The sequence below is a fragment of the Rhea americana genome, unplaced genomic scaffold, assembly GCF_003343005.1.
Source record: "Rhea americana isolate MKP2758 unplaced genomic scaffold, rheAme1 scaffold_26, whole genome shotgun sequence".
Lineage (NCBI taxonomy): Eukaryota > Metazoa > Chordata > Aves > Rheiformes > Rheidae > Rhea > Rhea americana.
In genome coordinates, this window is record NW_028186379.1 from 2,670,018 (window position 1) to 2,685,251 (window position 15,234).

Sequence of the window (15,234 nt, forward strand, 5' to 3'; positions counted from 1 at the left end):
TGGGTAGTTGGCGTAAGTGTAGACTGTACTGGCCTTTGACATGCATGGTTAGCCTGTGCTAGTAAGTTAATTTTCCTCTCCCTCTCTCCGCTCACTGAATTCAAGTTATTCCAAAGAATGCTGTGATTCTTGGGCATCGTTCTATGTCACGTGCACTTTAATCTCAAGTATTAAATAAATTGGGAGAGAGAAACATTTTGAGTATATAAAAGTAAAATACAGGCTTGCTGTACGTGCCGCAGAAACAGGAAAAGATTATTTAATATGACCATCCCAGACAATAGCCAAGGAAAAGAAAGCATATACATAAGAGACATATTACTGATTATGAGAACAATAAATCACAGACACAGTGCACCAGCACTTAACAGCTGAAAACAGAATATGGAATAGCACCTAGCCACAAAGAGACAGGCTCAGATAAATGTACTTTCAAGCATGGAACGATCTATCCTGTATATGCTGTGTTCACTCAAGGGTAGTCAGTCACAAATAGGTGTGTTCGAAGGTGCAGAAATGACAGTGAAGCTTTTATTGCCTCCTCTGTTACTCTTTATTCGCTCTACTTTTTTTTTATATATAACATTATTGCTTTACATTGGTTCCGGAGAACAGGGAAATGCAAAAGGGCCTTAGCTTTGAAAATATCTTTACAAGAGGCTGTACCTAGCTTTCCTCATAGACAGCCTTATCCAAACTCCACTGCAGTCAATACGACCCCTTCTGTTCCCTTCATGGGACTTTGTCCAAAATGAACAACCACGCAGGAACCTGCCCTTATTTCCACTTGGCTGGTCCCAGCTCCTGACAGTAATTTGATGGCAATTTTCTTTATCTTCTATCTACTGCAGTATAACTTTTTTTTTTTTTTTGAAGGTAGAGTAAGACTCTTGGCCTTGATGAAATATTACATCTCTGTGAGCCTAACTGAATTTTTGTACTCCATCTTATTTCGACTCTTTCCAAAATAAAGCAATCTCATTTCACAAGCAGAATTCTTAGGCACCATGTAATAATACAACTGCAAATGCTGATAGTGGTTTATTAACATTTATATTAATTTGTGAGAGTTTCCTTTAACTCATGACAATGCAGAACTAGTTTTTAAATTCTTACATCTGTTACGGTCTGGATGCAAATTCCTGGGACAGCAGCCTTAAGTACCACACAAAAGGGTTAAAATCCTTATCAGATCACAAAGCAATCCTACACAACTCTACACCATCACAGACAACATAATTTTAAAGGCTCACTTACTTTGCTATCAATGATGGAAACTGTAATGGGGAGGAAGATACCAATAGGGAACACCATTTTTTAAATGGAGAGTACAACGGAGCCAAGATACCCACCTCTGTGGACTTATGCCAATTCAGGATTTATCCTAGAAATTTTAATACAATTTCCAAGAAACAGGCAGATCTCTGCGGAAAAATACCCATGTCATATTCTCTTCCAGACATAGGGATACTACTGAGAAGCAGTAAATAAAACAGCCCTCCCCCCGCAAAAAAAAAAAAAAAAAAAAAGACTGAAACATATTGAGGAAGCCTCCTTCTCAGTTACTCTGAGAAACATCAGTTTAATCAAACCAATGAGAGTGAAAGAAATGTTTTTTTTTTCAAATTAACATTTAAGGTAAGTCACTTTGTTAGACTGATAGCCTTTTAACTGATGTTTATTTCCCACCAGATTACATAGGACAGGCTGATTAAAATTAACATTTTGTTAGTTCATCTTTAAATGTGAAACTTAAATCAGAATGACCACATCCTAAGCAGCCTTTAAAATGAAAAATGCTTTACTCTTAAGACTGGTTATATTTTTATCATTTGTATCTTCTATGTCTGTGTTTATCTCAAACCACTTTGATATTTGTAATAATTTGAATCTTTACTATAAACCTGACTAAATGTCCCATCAAAAGAATGATAGAACAAAGTGACTATAGTAATAATTTAAACAGCAAAACTGTRTGATAAAAATATTAACTGAAATGAGAAAATATAATACAATTTACCTTTTGCCTTAGTTTTGCCTTTTCACAAAGTAGTTCTGTACTGGGGAGAAAGCATCCTATTCTTCTACACCTGATTATCATTGGCACCTCATTGCATAAATCTATTTCATACAATAATGGAGTGGATTCTCATTTCATCCCTTTAAAAGATATATAAACTCGCAAGCACAAAATATCTTTTAAGAGTAAATTACAGTATTAATGTCCTTCATTTGTAAATATAGCAAAGAACTCTGATTATTTGAGGAGCTTGCTGTCATCGTGAGACTAGACTGTATGACCACAGTGTATGTTCAGAAATGCATCAGTTCTGGAGGAGGTCTGTGGCTTCCATTTCAATATAAGGAAAAATGACAAAATCTTTCCATTATTTTCTCTTGTGACATATGTAATAGAAATTTTGAAAGAAAAATTAATTAAGCTCACCTGAAAGTAGAATGGAAGGTGGATATCTCATAGTTTTAAAAAATAAATAAAATAAATGATTTAAAGACTCAAATTAACATGAAGATAAGTAACTTTACTTCCAAACTCACAGCTCTGCTGACCCCCCTGAGGTAAGTTCGGGCCCTTTTTTCTTGTGGGARATCAGTCTTATATGAGACGAGGCATTTTTGCAGAGACAAAAAGATGTCTGARAGCAAATTGAGAATTAAAGTGCATGGATTCCTTTTATCTGATCATGTACCAGTGAAATAATAAAGATAATTCTAAGAAAGGAGAATAAAAATGGTTTGCATTGGAGATTCAACACTCTATTACTTAAGAATAAAGAATTTCTAATAGCCATTAAAACGAAAATCAAGGAATATATCAATTTTAATTTGGTCTCTGCATCATAGTATCATAGTATATTGAAGGCTTTCAAAGTGACTTTTAGAAGCTGGATTTTAGGTATATGTTAGGAAAATGGGAAATGCCAAAGGCAAGAAAAATTGGAGCTATTAGCAAAGCTAACAATAAAAAATTAGAACATCAAAAATCTCACAGTAAAGAGCTTATGTACAATTGTTACATATTAAGGCACTATTGAATAATATTGCTGTTAAAGAAGCCAATTATTTTTATAGAGCAAATAAATTTTTCTATGATAATTCAAATAAAACTGGTAAATGGTTAACTGCCTTAATAAAAGGGGAAGAGAAATCTCAACATAACAGGAATTTATACAAAACAAGGAGTGATAATGAACAAGAAGAATYAGGTAAGTGTTATCTGCAAGGCATATTGTGAGACTATATAAATCTGAAACTTCCGAAGATTAAATTCAAATTTTGGGACCAAAAATTAAAATGTTGAGTTTTATCTATTCTTTTTTTTTCTCTTTTTAACCATAGGAATAAAGAGGTTGGCCATTTACGGTAGCTAAGTCCAAAAGTCTCTGGGAATAGTCATTTTTTCAGTAATGTATTTAAAGCACTGGGTCTCTTCATGCTACGGACCTTTGAAGTTTTTGAATGGATCTAGAGGCTCCCTATTACATTACTGAAATCATTCCTATTTTGAAAAATAATAAAAGGTCTACTTGACTATTCAGCTGACGCCCTATTTTTTTCACTTATGGCCATATTGAAAAGCTTAGTCAGCAGGATAAACAAGGTGGTGAAAAAATATTCATGGAAATCAGGTTGATTTCATAAAAAAGAATTCGATCAGATAACAAGAACGATGCATTTAACATTAGTATCAGAGGTGCCCAAAATATTTTYTTCTCCAATAACTGGCAGCTGCAGTAGCTACAGAATGACTGAACAGTATGATTGGCAGGACTGTGTAGATTTATTTGAAGTACTGCCCTAAAAAGGCAGCTCTTGAATCAGTGCAAAAGCTCCCATTGAATTAAGTGTTCAAACTCAACCTTTGGGTCTGAAACATTTATCAGAYGGAATACCCTTCTTAGAGCTTTCCCAAAGAATCCTCACCTTCAGTTTGAACGCTACAATGGGAAGAGATGACTGGGTGAAAGTTTCTTTGGCTCCACTGTTACACTGCAAAACTGATCTAGCAGAATACTGTAACAAAGAAATTTTTCTAGATGTTATTATACTAAAAACTAGTCCATATAATTTTTCCTGACTGCATATAAATTGAAGACAGTCTCTCCTTAGTCAATCTCTCTTTATTCAGTGAAGTATCATTCATCCTTATTAAGTCATATTATTAACTTTGCATACATGTTTGTACCTATTTATGAGTAAAAACATCTCTTGCAGAAATAGGTAGCAGAACCTACAAAGACCTCAGTAAGTGAAGAGTCCCAGTTTTATGCATGTCCTCTGCAAACTTCAAGATGTCAGCAAAGACTGGTGGCATCTGGTTATTTTCGTATTGCTCCCACTTCTTCTGTCTGTTTTGCTAGACAGAACAGACTTGGTGGACAATATGTTCTTCCATTTGCTTAGGAGTCTTTGCTACTCAGGAGCAGAGTGACAGTACAGGTACATGTATGTTTAGGTGTCTTCTTTTTAACTCACCCACATCTTCCTGATGCTGCTTGAAGAAAGATCTATTTTGTATAAAAGTTAAAGCTAAGATTGTATGACATTTGGTCTTGTACATAGCAAGACAACTGTCCTTGCTCATTTGCCCAAGATAAAATTGATAGCCAAGAGCTAAGAGGAAGCTGACCATATTGTATAAAGTTTAAAATGATGAAGTTCTTTCTCTTGTTTTCATTTTCTTTTGAAATAACATGAAAAAAAATTCTTGTGCCAGGGGAAGTCAGAAGTAATGCTGTTCAAGATTAGGATAAAAACATACGTTGTTTATAGATAGGTCACTGCTAAAACGGATATATTTTCATTTGTCTAGCTAAAAGGAATTGTTTCATGAGGTGCCTTTGAACTATCTAACTTTGGTTGCTAATGTTACAGGCTGACACTTGGATTTTTTGCAATGGAAGCTGGCTGTCCTTTAAAAATTCTCTTTGTAGATGTGGTAAAGATAGGGAAAGGAATTGCAAAAAGCAATAGAAGACATTATCAGTTCTTTACACAGGTATCAGTCCCCCCTTAAGAAGACTTGTCCTTTGAYAGCAGTACAGCTTTTGTTTTACAGCTCTTGGGGCAAGGATGGTTGCATCTCATTGGTGTGCTGGCACAATAGTAGATATCCTCTAGCTTTATGATTATTTAGCACCACAGGGACTATTAACTGCTGGTAAGACTGCAGTTTGAGTTATTGGATTTCAATAACAGTTGCAGACTTGGCCTTTAATCTAATTTCCAGTGTGCTGTTTTATTTCTGCCTCATCCAGAATGGTGTCAGCAAAGCAGGATCAGTCCCTTCAAATTTGCTTACTGACTGTTAATAAAACTCAGTGTAGAAATCATGGTTTGAAGTCAGTATTTAACAGAGGACATAAGAAGACTTTTCCTACCGGGGGACTTTTAAAAATTTTTAATAGTTTGACCTCTTGTGATCCCAGAAATATTTTCACTTTAAATGAGTTGAATGAATTAGAATATTTCAGAAATTAAGAGCAAARGAAAAAATAGATTTGTGTTCTTTGTACCTTTATAACAAAGTAAACAGACCAGAAAGATATTTTGTAAAGAAAAAGATGTGTGTGCTGGAGAAAAGGATGTGTGTGCTGAAGTCATCTGTTTCATGTATTTGGATATTTTTTTAAGTACAAATTTATGTTAGGTACACTTTGGAAGATTTTGTGATGATGGACTAGCGACTGATAGTTACATGAATCAAGAGGCTAGCTATCTAAAACTGAGAAAATAATGTGTTCTTTACAAGGGCCACACAAAGAAAGATCTCTTCCCAAAAGAATTCTTCTGCCATACTGAAGCTCTCCAATGAAGAAACAATCTACACTGCTGCCACACTGAGATTTTGGACAGAGGGAATGGGAGAAAAAGAGTTAAAGGGAAGAAAAAACAAGTTGTGTGAAAGAGGAGGTATGTCCTTTGTATGTCTTAGCTGACTTCAGATTTTTGGAGACACAATTGGTAGTGGAAAGCCATTTTCCTTTTTCCAATCCCTTTTCCTATGTTAGTCCCTGCTGAGACTAAATAGAAAATTGGAGGATTGGTTTGGGCTTGGTCTCCTCTATACCTATCAAATTCTTAGTTTAATCAGCACTTGAGATAAACCAGTTTAAGTGTCAGTTCACAGATGGTGACAGAGAACAGTGCGTGAAATCTCAAAGGTCCCCAAGTAAATTTGTGAAAAAATCATTAATTTTCTAAAATTTTGAAGATTAATAGACATTATCTGCCTTTCCTTTCCCATGCTCCACTGCATATCTTTGCAAACCTTCAGACACTTATCCTTGTAAACATTAAAGAAAGGAAAAACTTTAATTGTATTTAGAATGCTAAAATTTTGTAAAGAGCTTTATACAGTTAAGGTTTGAGAAAATAAAGTGGCTCTTAAACTCAGGTATCGAATTAAACAGTGAACAGTCTGACTTTTTGTAGAAGAGACTGAAAGAAACTTGCGCTATAATTTACACATTTACTAAAGTTTTGAGAGAATTTCTTCGAAGCATGCTACAAGATGCCCACAGAAAGCAATCATTTCTCCACTTGTCAAACCCATTAGAAACATCCAAAGAAGAGATATGCATAATTTCATAGAATTATAGAATAATTCAGGTTGGAAGGGACTGGAGGTTGTCTTGTTCAACCTCCTGCTCAAAGCAGGTCTAACTAGATCAGATTGCTTAGGACTGTGTCTGGCTCAGCCTAAACACCTCTAAGGATGGAGATCCCACAGCCTCTCTGAGCATCCTCTTCCAGCATTTGACCAACATAATGCTAGAAAAAAATATATAAATATTCTTAAAATCTAATGGGAATTTTCCTTGTTCCAACTCATTGTTTGCCTTCTGTCCTATTGTTGTGCACCTTAGAGAAGAGTTTGACTCTCTGTATTCTCTGACCAGGCAGTTTTAGGCAGCAGTAAGGCCTCTCTGTTGCCTTCTCTTTGTGATGCTGAACAGTTCCAGCCTCCTCAGCTTCTCTTTGTTCATCATGTGCTCCAGCTCCCTGAGAGCTTGTTGTCCTCCACTGGACGTGCTCCAGTATGTCAGTGTCTTTCTTGCACCGGGGAGCCCCAGACTGGACACAGTACTAGCAATGTGGTTTCACAGATGCTGAACAGGGGAGGAGAAAGATCACTTCCGTGGACGTGCTGGCTACAGTCCTGCTAATACAGCCCAGGATGTGGTTGGCCTTTTCTGCAAGGCTGCATTGCTGACTCACGTTCAACTTTCTGTCCACCATGACCCCGGATCCTTTTCTGCAGTGCTGCTTCTAGATGTTTGTCCACCAAGCTGTATTGTTGCTTGGGGCTATTCCATCCTAAAAGCAAGGCTGCATTTGCTTTTGTGGACTGTCATGAGATTCTTGTCAGACCATTCCTCCAGTCTGTCCAGGTCATCTCATCACAGAAAGCAATTTATACTACTCTGAAACAATTACAATTCAGAGTCAAGTCAATGTAAGTCTACTCAGTTCATATTCTGCAGTTTATTCCTCTTCATGTTCTGCTCTCCTATGTAAATATAAATGTCCTTAATTTTTCTGTGTAGTTTCACTCACAGATGAATTTACCAATACATCACTTAATACCAAAGGAGTAATTCAAAAGATTTTCAAATGGGACAGAAATAATGGAGACAAACCATGGTAGTTGCCGTTATCTGAACCCACACTGACAATATGAATAGCTTCCACTGTCTTCTGTTGGCCTACTCAAAAGCTACAAGTGTTTATTTAGAGAGGCACAGTGACAGTTGCCTTGGTTCACTCACAGCGAAAAGAAGAATTACAGAGAGAAAGAAATATGCCCATCTTCCCTTGGCAGCACTGTGTAAAGTATTCTAGAGGAAACAGTTGCTTCATCCCTTCCTAATCTCTCACTGGTTATTACACTAAAATCGCTAAGACAATCGCTATCATGAAGTTAACAGATATGATAAATTCAGCAGAAATGTTCTTTGTTTCTGATTAACTTTGTAGCTGTGAACTTCTAACTTTGTCTTTCCCACACATAACCCCATGACTGATAAATATTTTTCAGGACTAATCTAAGTATCAGTTGACACATTTAAAGCTTTTGTAAAATCCCTGGATAAAAAATGTGGTATTAAAATGTAGTATTATTTTGCATACTCTTTACAGAATGAGTTCCTCCTTTTTCTAGGACACCCCTCTGGTGAAGAGGCATGCTGCTACATTAAATCACAAAAGAAAAAAGGATTGTTCTTGAGCATAGAGAAATGCTTGATAGGATCCTGCGTACATTTTGCAGAGCCAGAGGGCAATTACTTCACCATTGCCTGGCCCACACAAACACTTTATCTGGAGAAAGGAAAATTTAAAACACATTTTTAATGCTGCAAGATGGAAAAAGAGTGCTATAAACAACTGTCACTATTCAGCGTATGATATTCTACTCATTTCAACTTGACAGTGTCCCATTTAAGAAGAGCCATAAAAACCTTAACAGTTATATTGCTGTAGGGCTTRCACTTAATTGTTGTAAAAAACAAGTGGGAGTCAGTGTAATGAAAAAGGTGCTCTTGCCTCAAATTCCTTTAGGCACTAAATTTCTTAAACAGAGCATGGATGAAAACTACCGGTTTCTGCTTATCGGGGGAACATCATCTTTGGCATAAACGAAAGCCAATGTATGTTTTTTAACCTGTACATCATCTTATTGAATAAAATTCTAGAGATTTTAAAAGTGATAAAGAATGCTCTCTTTTACTATCTTTTCCATGTTTTTACTCCTGCCTTTCCACATATACTATATCTTTGCACTAGGAATTGTGTGCACTACCATTTAATCAGATCTCTGTGAGCTCAAGGAATCCTTTACATCAAGAACTGAACAGCTGGGCATATTGTTAATTATATTCTAGCCTAGTGAAAGTAAAGTATGAAAGAACTATTGACATTGCATTACATTGGTGCTTAAGAACAATAAGTGTAAGATTTTGGGTTAGTCTTAAAAAAAAAATAGAAGCATAAAGTGACATGTGGAAAGGGACTGAGAAAGAAAGGAAACTGGCTCCAGATGAAAAATTCTTGAAGCCGCTGGACAGAGCAACAAGTTAAAAAAGATATAGCAGGTAAAGTTACTTGAAATTTCAATTTGCTACTCTCCTCAGTTTTAGAGAATGGGCAGGCGCTGTACTCTGACTCCCTCCCACCAGTCCTGACTTCAATGCAATTGCCTTCCTTCCTCAGCTTCTTGCTTTGTGTTTTTCTTTCCTTCACTGGTTTTAGTCTCCTCCCTTTGTCAAACATCTTTCTCACCAGAGAAGACTTGTCACCTCCTGCAGTCAGGCCCTGTTCACCCAGGGCTGTGCAGCTCTGCAGGGAGCAGCTGGGCAGCAGGCACAGCCCACCAGGACAGGAGAATCCACATCCATCTCACACAGCTTTGAAATATTTGGAAATAAACGGGAAGAGAGTTCTTAGAAACTGCCCTTTCATGAGGATTAGTGGGTATCAAGCACAAAATGTGTATTACTATCATGGATAAGGGCTGTTTTAATCATGGATACTTCTCCTATTTTATGAAAATGCAAATCACATAGTTAGGACATTTGTCTAATGCATGTATATCCGACCAGGACTGTAAAGTGGTCAGAATGTAAAAAACTTTCAGAAGTGTATCTAAAGAGAAAGCTAGCCTCATAGCAAGTTTGAAATTTTTACTATCAAAACTGAATTACACAGCTCAAATACAAAAAGACTAACCTTTCTCAACAGTGTTTTTATTTAAAGAATTGTCACTTGGAGCAGAAGAACAGATTTTGCTTAAACTAAAAAAAAATTAAACAAACAAAATTTTTCCCAAACTTATCATTGCTAAGTAAAGATAGGACCATCTGCCCGCTTACACCAGCTGGGTATCTGGCCCTGAACGTCTGATAATTCATGCCAAATTGAGTAGTTATCAATGGCTTATTATTTATTTATTTCTTCATTAAAAACAAAATTCCACTCAAAGATACTTCATTAATCTGTATAACTTGCAAACCTACGTTTCTCCCTTGTTACATTTTTAAACTACCTGATGAGTCCGGTTGCTACGGGGGACCCCTACTCAAAGCGTAATGGAGTCTCATCACCTGCAGTGGGACTCCAGACAAACATTACCATAGGAATCATGTTGTAGTCTTCAAAAGAACACAAATGCTCATTTATTAAAAAACAACAGCAAGTGTTATTTGACTGATTTATTTATACATGATATTTAAGTGGCTAATCAGTAGTAATAGCTTATTATTAAATACAAATGGTTTCTTATTCACACAAATAAAGCTACTCCTCTCTCCATTCTGGCTTCCTTGCTAGCCATGATTGACTCTACTGGCAACTGTGATATCTTCTCTGGTCTTGCCAACTTAAGTGGAAATGAATCTGATTTTATTTTTTTTATTGCAGTTTAATAATGCCATAGTACATAGGAYTGATTTGAAATTTTGTTTTGGATTCCAACTTTTTCTAAGAGCAGCCTTCTCTATACAGCTTGGAGTTTCATTGCTTAGTTCCATTGCCATGTTCACTGATAGCAATTTGATCTCATTGCTGCTGTTCAGCAGTACGTTGGTGGGATATAATCATTAGAATTGTAAAAATTAAAAATTTCTTCCCCTGCCAATGCAGAATTGGTATTTACTTAGTTTGGGGTCTATTTTAATTTTGACTCATCTGGGGACTTCATTCAACACACTAAGGGTTTGCTTAAACAGGGACACTCAGGAAAGTTAATCCAAAGTAATTAAAACAGTGAATTTAAAGTGGATTAGTTAAACCACATTAAACCCCAGTGTGGACTGGGGTTTAATGTGGTTTAACTAATCCACTTTAAATTCATACCTTTAGTTAATTTGGATTAATTTTCCTGAGTGTCTCTGTTTAGACAAGCCCTAAAGCCCCAATCCTGTAAACAATTTATGCACATGAGTATTTGTATGTGATGTACTTAATTAGCCTCGATTTAGGAAAGCACTTAAGCCCCATTGAAATCTATGGAACTTAAGTGTTAAATGATGCTTTTGCCTGAATCAGGACCAAAGGTATCACTTGCACTGGACACTACTGTTCCCAGGAATCACTGTTTACCTTCATAACTGTTAACCGGAACTTTTCCTGATACTCAGGGTTTTTCTTTTTTTTTTATGCTCTTTTGCATTAGATTTTCTTACAGTTCAGTGTTACTCTAATCACTTTCTGTATCTCTCTGAACACCGATCTAACAGGTATATGGTACATCAGATTATGTTAGTATGAGTATCGGCCAATACATTGTGTATATCAAGGTCAGGGGCTGGTTTCTTTGCACCATTCAGAAGTCTCACCTGAGGAAAATTTCAGTTGAACTCGAGCACCTGGTTCTTTTGATTCTTTCTAATAGTACATCATTCGGTACTATTGTTGCTCTTTGCTTGATCCCTTTAAATTTTTTCAGAATGCACTAAGCAGTGCCCCTTTGTCAAATTCATGTGATGAATTTCCTCACTGTGAATGTAACTGTCAGCATGTCAAGTTATGTATTTCATTAAGAAAGCACAAGCTGTTTGGTTTTCTACAGGAAGAAGGCACCGTATTTTATCTATTTGGGAAGTGTAAATAATAATAGGTGAATTAGATTGAACCCTATTACTTGACATAAAGATTCACTTCAATGGGAGCTTATCTAAATTCTATTAAAAATAAGAACTTTTAGATTATTTAAGACTCATTTCAGTTAATATGTGAATGTCTATGAAAAAGCAATATTGTAATTTAGAAATAAAACTTTTTTCCCTTCTCCTATCAGAGCTGGAAAATAAAAAGGACTGAACAAAACTCAAAATTAATTTAAAGTTTTCTTAAGATTGGTAAATATTTTTAAAGAGCGTACAAAAAAACCAGAACTTAAGAGTAAATTTACCTGGACAATGCTATCAAATACTCTCCAGTGGAAGAAGTTCCTTTAAGTTAAAAATAAATATAACTGTTTTTAATGTATGTGTATAGGATACATCTTATTAAAGCTCTAGAAGTGCTAGAAGTACTCTAGAAGCATCTCTTATCTTTCATTGTGGGAATATGACTGGCACAGATGGGAGCCAATTTCTGCTTCTTTTGACTCACGGGAGATGCCGCAGTTATTAAAATTTGCAGAATTTCCTGATTGTGAGATGAAAAGCTGTAAGTGAAAGGATACTGTTGCAAATTAATATACAAATAAAATATATACATATATTTATATAAATATATCTGTATATGCACACAGTTGTATATTTAAAATATATTGTGTAATTTATATAGATAAATATTAAATAATCTGTGGAATTTACTATATTCTAAGTGAACGCAGTGAGTTCGCTAAGCCAAAAAGTCAAGATTTTTCTTTTTATATTTTACTAACCTGGAAAATCAATACTTTTCCATGAATAGATGAAATCCTGCTAACCAGTTCAAATGCACATAGTATTTTCTACCTTACAGTTGATAAACAAATTGGAACATTCCAAATGCTTGGAAATGAAAACGCATTTCTACAGATACTTTATCAGAAAAGACTTAGAAGGAATCAATACAGAAAGCTATTCCATATTTCCCACTTTTCTTACTCCTGAATTGATTTGCAGCATCACATACGTGCAAACAATGTAACCATTCTTGGCTATAGATAGTGCTTATATTTCAGATGTCAAGATTTGTATAAACTTTACAGGATTATACAAACCGTTTAAATTAACAACAGTGTAATAAAACATAAAAAATGATTTTTCACACTTCTGATGTGCAGCCCAGTAACATTTTATCCAATCTTTCCCTTACAAATACTTTAAGCCCTAAGAATATTTCAGTCAACATCTAGTATTTTCAACTAATTAGTAACATGTAACTACAAACATTAAATTTCTTGGTATACAAAGTATAAACATCTTTACTTGTGACTCTGCAGTAGGATATGTATTTTGAACATAAACTGAAGATGTCTGAGCATTTTGCTCTAAACACTTCTAAATACTGTAAATACATAAAATTATTATTTACTTATATTTGGAATTTGTTTTTCTATTTACTGTATAAGTGATTCATCACCTTACAATGAATATAGCATTTCAATTTTTGTTTGGAACCTCCACCCAAGCTTAAAATTGGCATTTCAAGTATGTGTGCCTAAGAATTGTTTTCCAATAAAACAAGAATAAACCACTTTTGGCAGACTCTACTGTTGTTTTCTTGCTGGCTTTTGTTCTAGCTTTTATTTTGCTTGGGAAAATCTTAATATTGGGAATACTGAAAGGGCCAAATCTTTTAAGACATCCCCTAAGTGCATGCACAATTAGATATCCTATGCTCATATAATTACTCCAGTAGTTATTTAGACAACTCACATTTGCCTGATTTGAGCACACAGTTTGCGTTTGTGCCAAAGGCAGGTACATACTTTTTTTTTTAATGGTAGCACAACAGGTTTATAAAAAGGGTTTTAATACTCTAAGTACTTTGTGAATCCTGCCTGTACTCCTACACCTTCAACATATAATGTGCTGTAATTCTTGATGTTGTCATTCCATCTCCCACTTTTGTGTGTGCTCTTATATAAAATATACCGTATTCCAAAGGCAGAAAATACAGTTTTCCATGTATTTCTAGTGGATAGGTCATTGTGATATATGCAGACTGACTGTAGATGGCTGTATGATTTCTGAATCAAAAGCTGTATCCTGTAAAGAAATACCGTTTCAACACTGAGCTGCTGGAGGTATTCAAAGCATGATATCGCTAAACAAGCACTAGATGCTTGGCTGCTTGTTTTTCTTAATCTCATCAAGATTTGCTGTAATATAAAACAAATGTATGGAGAGACAAATGGAAAATTATCTCAAACAGAAAATGAAGTGATCTGATTTAAAGGCTATATGGACATATAAGGAAAACCGCTTATTTTTTTTGTCCTGTTTCTTTTAAATCTACTAACATTTAACTTTAAATTGCTCTTTCTGCTTCAAGCATTCTGTTGTAGCAAGAAATTTAAATGCATTGCTGTAAAACACTATCATCAGCAGGCTAGAACTTACTTTGGTCTCCCTCTTTTTTTAACCAAACATCTGGGAATCAAGAACATCTGTAGAGTGGCATGGAGTTGAGATTTCCTCCCTAAGCATCTTTGGCAAAACCACATAGATGGACTGATTATCCTATCACAAAATGAAGGGAAAAAGTTCTGCTCTGGAAAAAACGTAAAATTGAAAGAGACTTTGGAGATTAGATACAAAATATTCATCAWATAATTTGTACTAAACTTAGCAAATTTTATTCCTGTTTTGCATTTATAGGTGTTATTGCAAATTTATTGTCTTCCTTCCTATGCTGCTCTGGGATGCATGACACATGTCAAATGGTGCTAGTTTTAAGTCCATTTTCCTAAGACTCAGATTCAAATAATAATGCTGTTTCAGCTAGAATTGTATTAAAGAGTGTGTCTCTAGTTTGCCCTTTTTAACTTGTACTGGAGATCCCAAAGAAAAGCTTCAGTACTTAGTGCATTATCAGGCATTATTAGAAATTATACAACTGAACAGAACCCTAGCACACATATCATTTGACTTGATCTTTAAATAGGATTTCCCTGAACTTCTTTATTTGGAAATTCAGCAGGTCTTTTTGATTAAAGTGATCTCAAACACACGCCAGTGCAATTCAAAAGCCTGTCTTGGAAATTCAAGTGTTTTGTCTCGTGTGAACTGCTACTACTTTATAGAAAAATGTGGTGAGAATGATTATTCCATTTCCTAAGCAGTTAAAGGTACCAGCTGCCTGCCAGGCAGTGCACACCGCCGGCTCAGGGAGCTCTGCAGCAAGGAACGGAGGCAACTGCGACCACAGGGGCCTGTGGAGGGAGTAGGGCCCAACCTCAGCCCGTGAACCAGCAAACACAGCTTGACACATCACTTAGCCTTTTCTTTCACCAGGTGCTAATTTTTGCAGCAACATATACTCCCTCCTCCAAAAAGGAAGTTTCCCCAGCGGTTTGAATCTGGCCAGCCACTTCCAAAGAGCCAGCGTACTGAACATGCTCTAAATTATCTCATTTTAAGCTGCTCCCCACTCCCCTGCTCCTTGTCCTGCATTCGGTAGTTAATGACACTCTGCTTAAGTTTTACGAAAATAAAAGCGCCTCGGGCTTCCTCTGGGGGTGAAAGGCCATGAATACGCGGCAAACGTATAACTGCAATA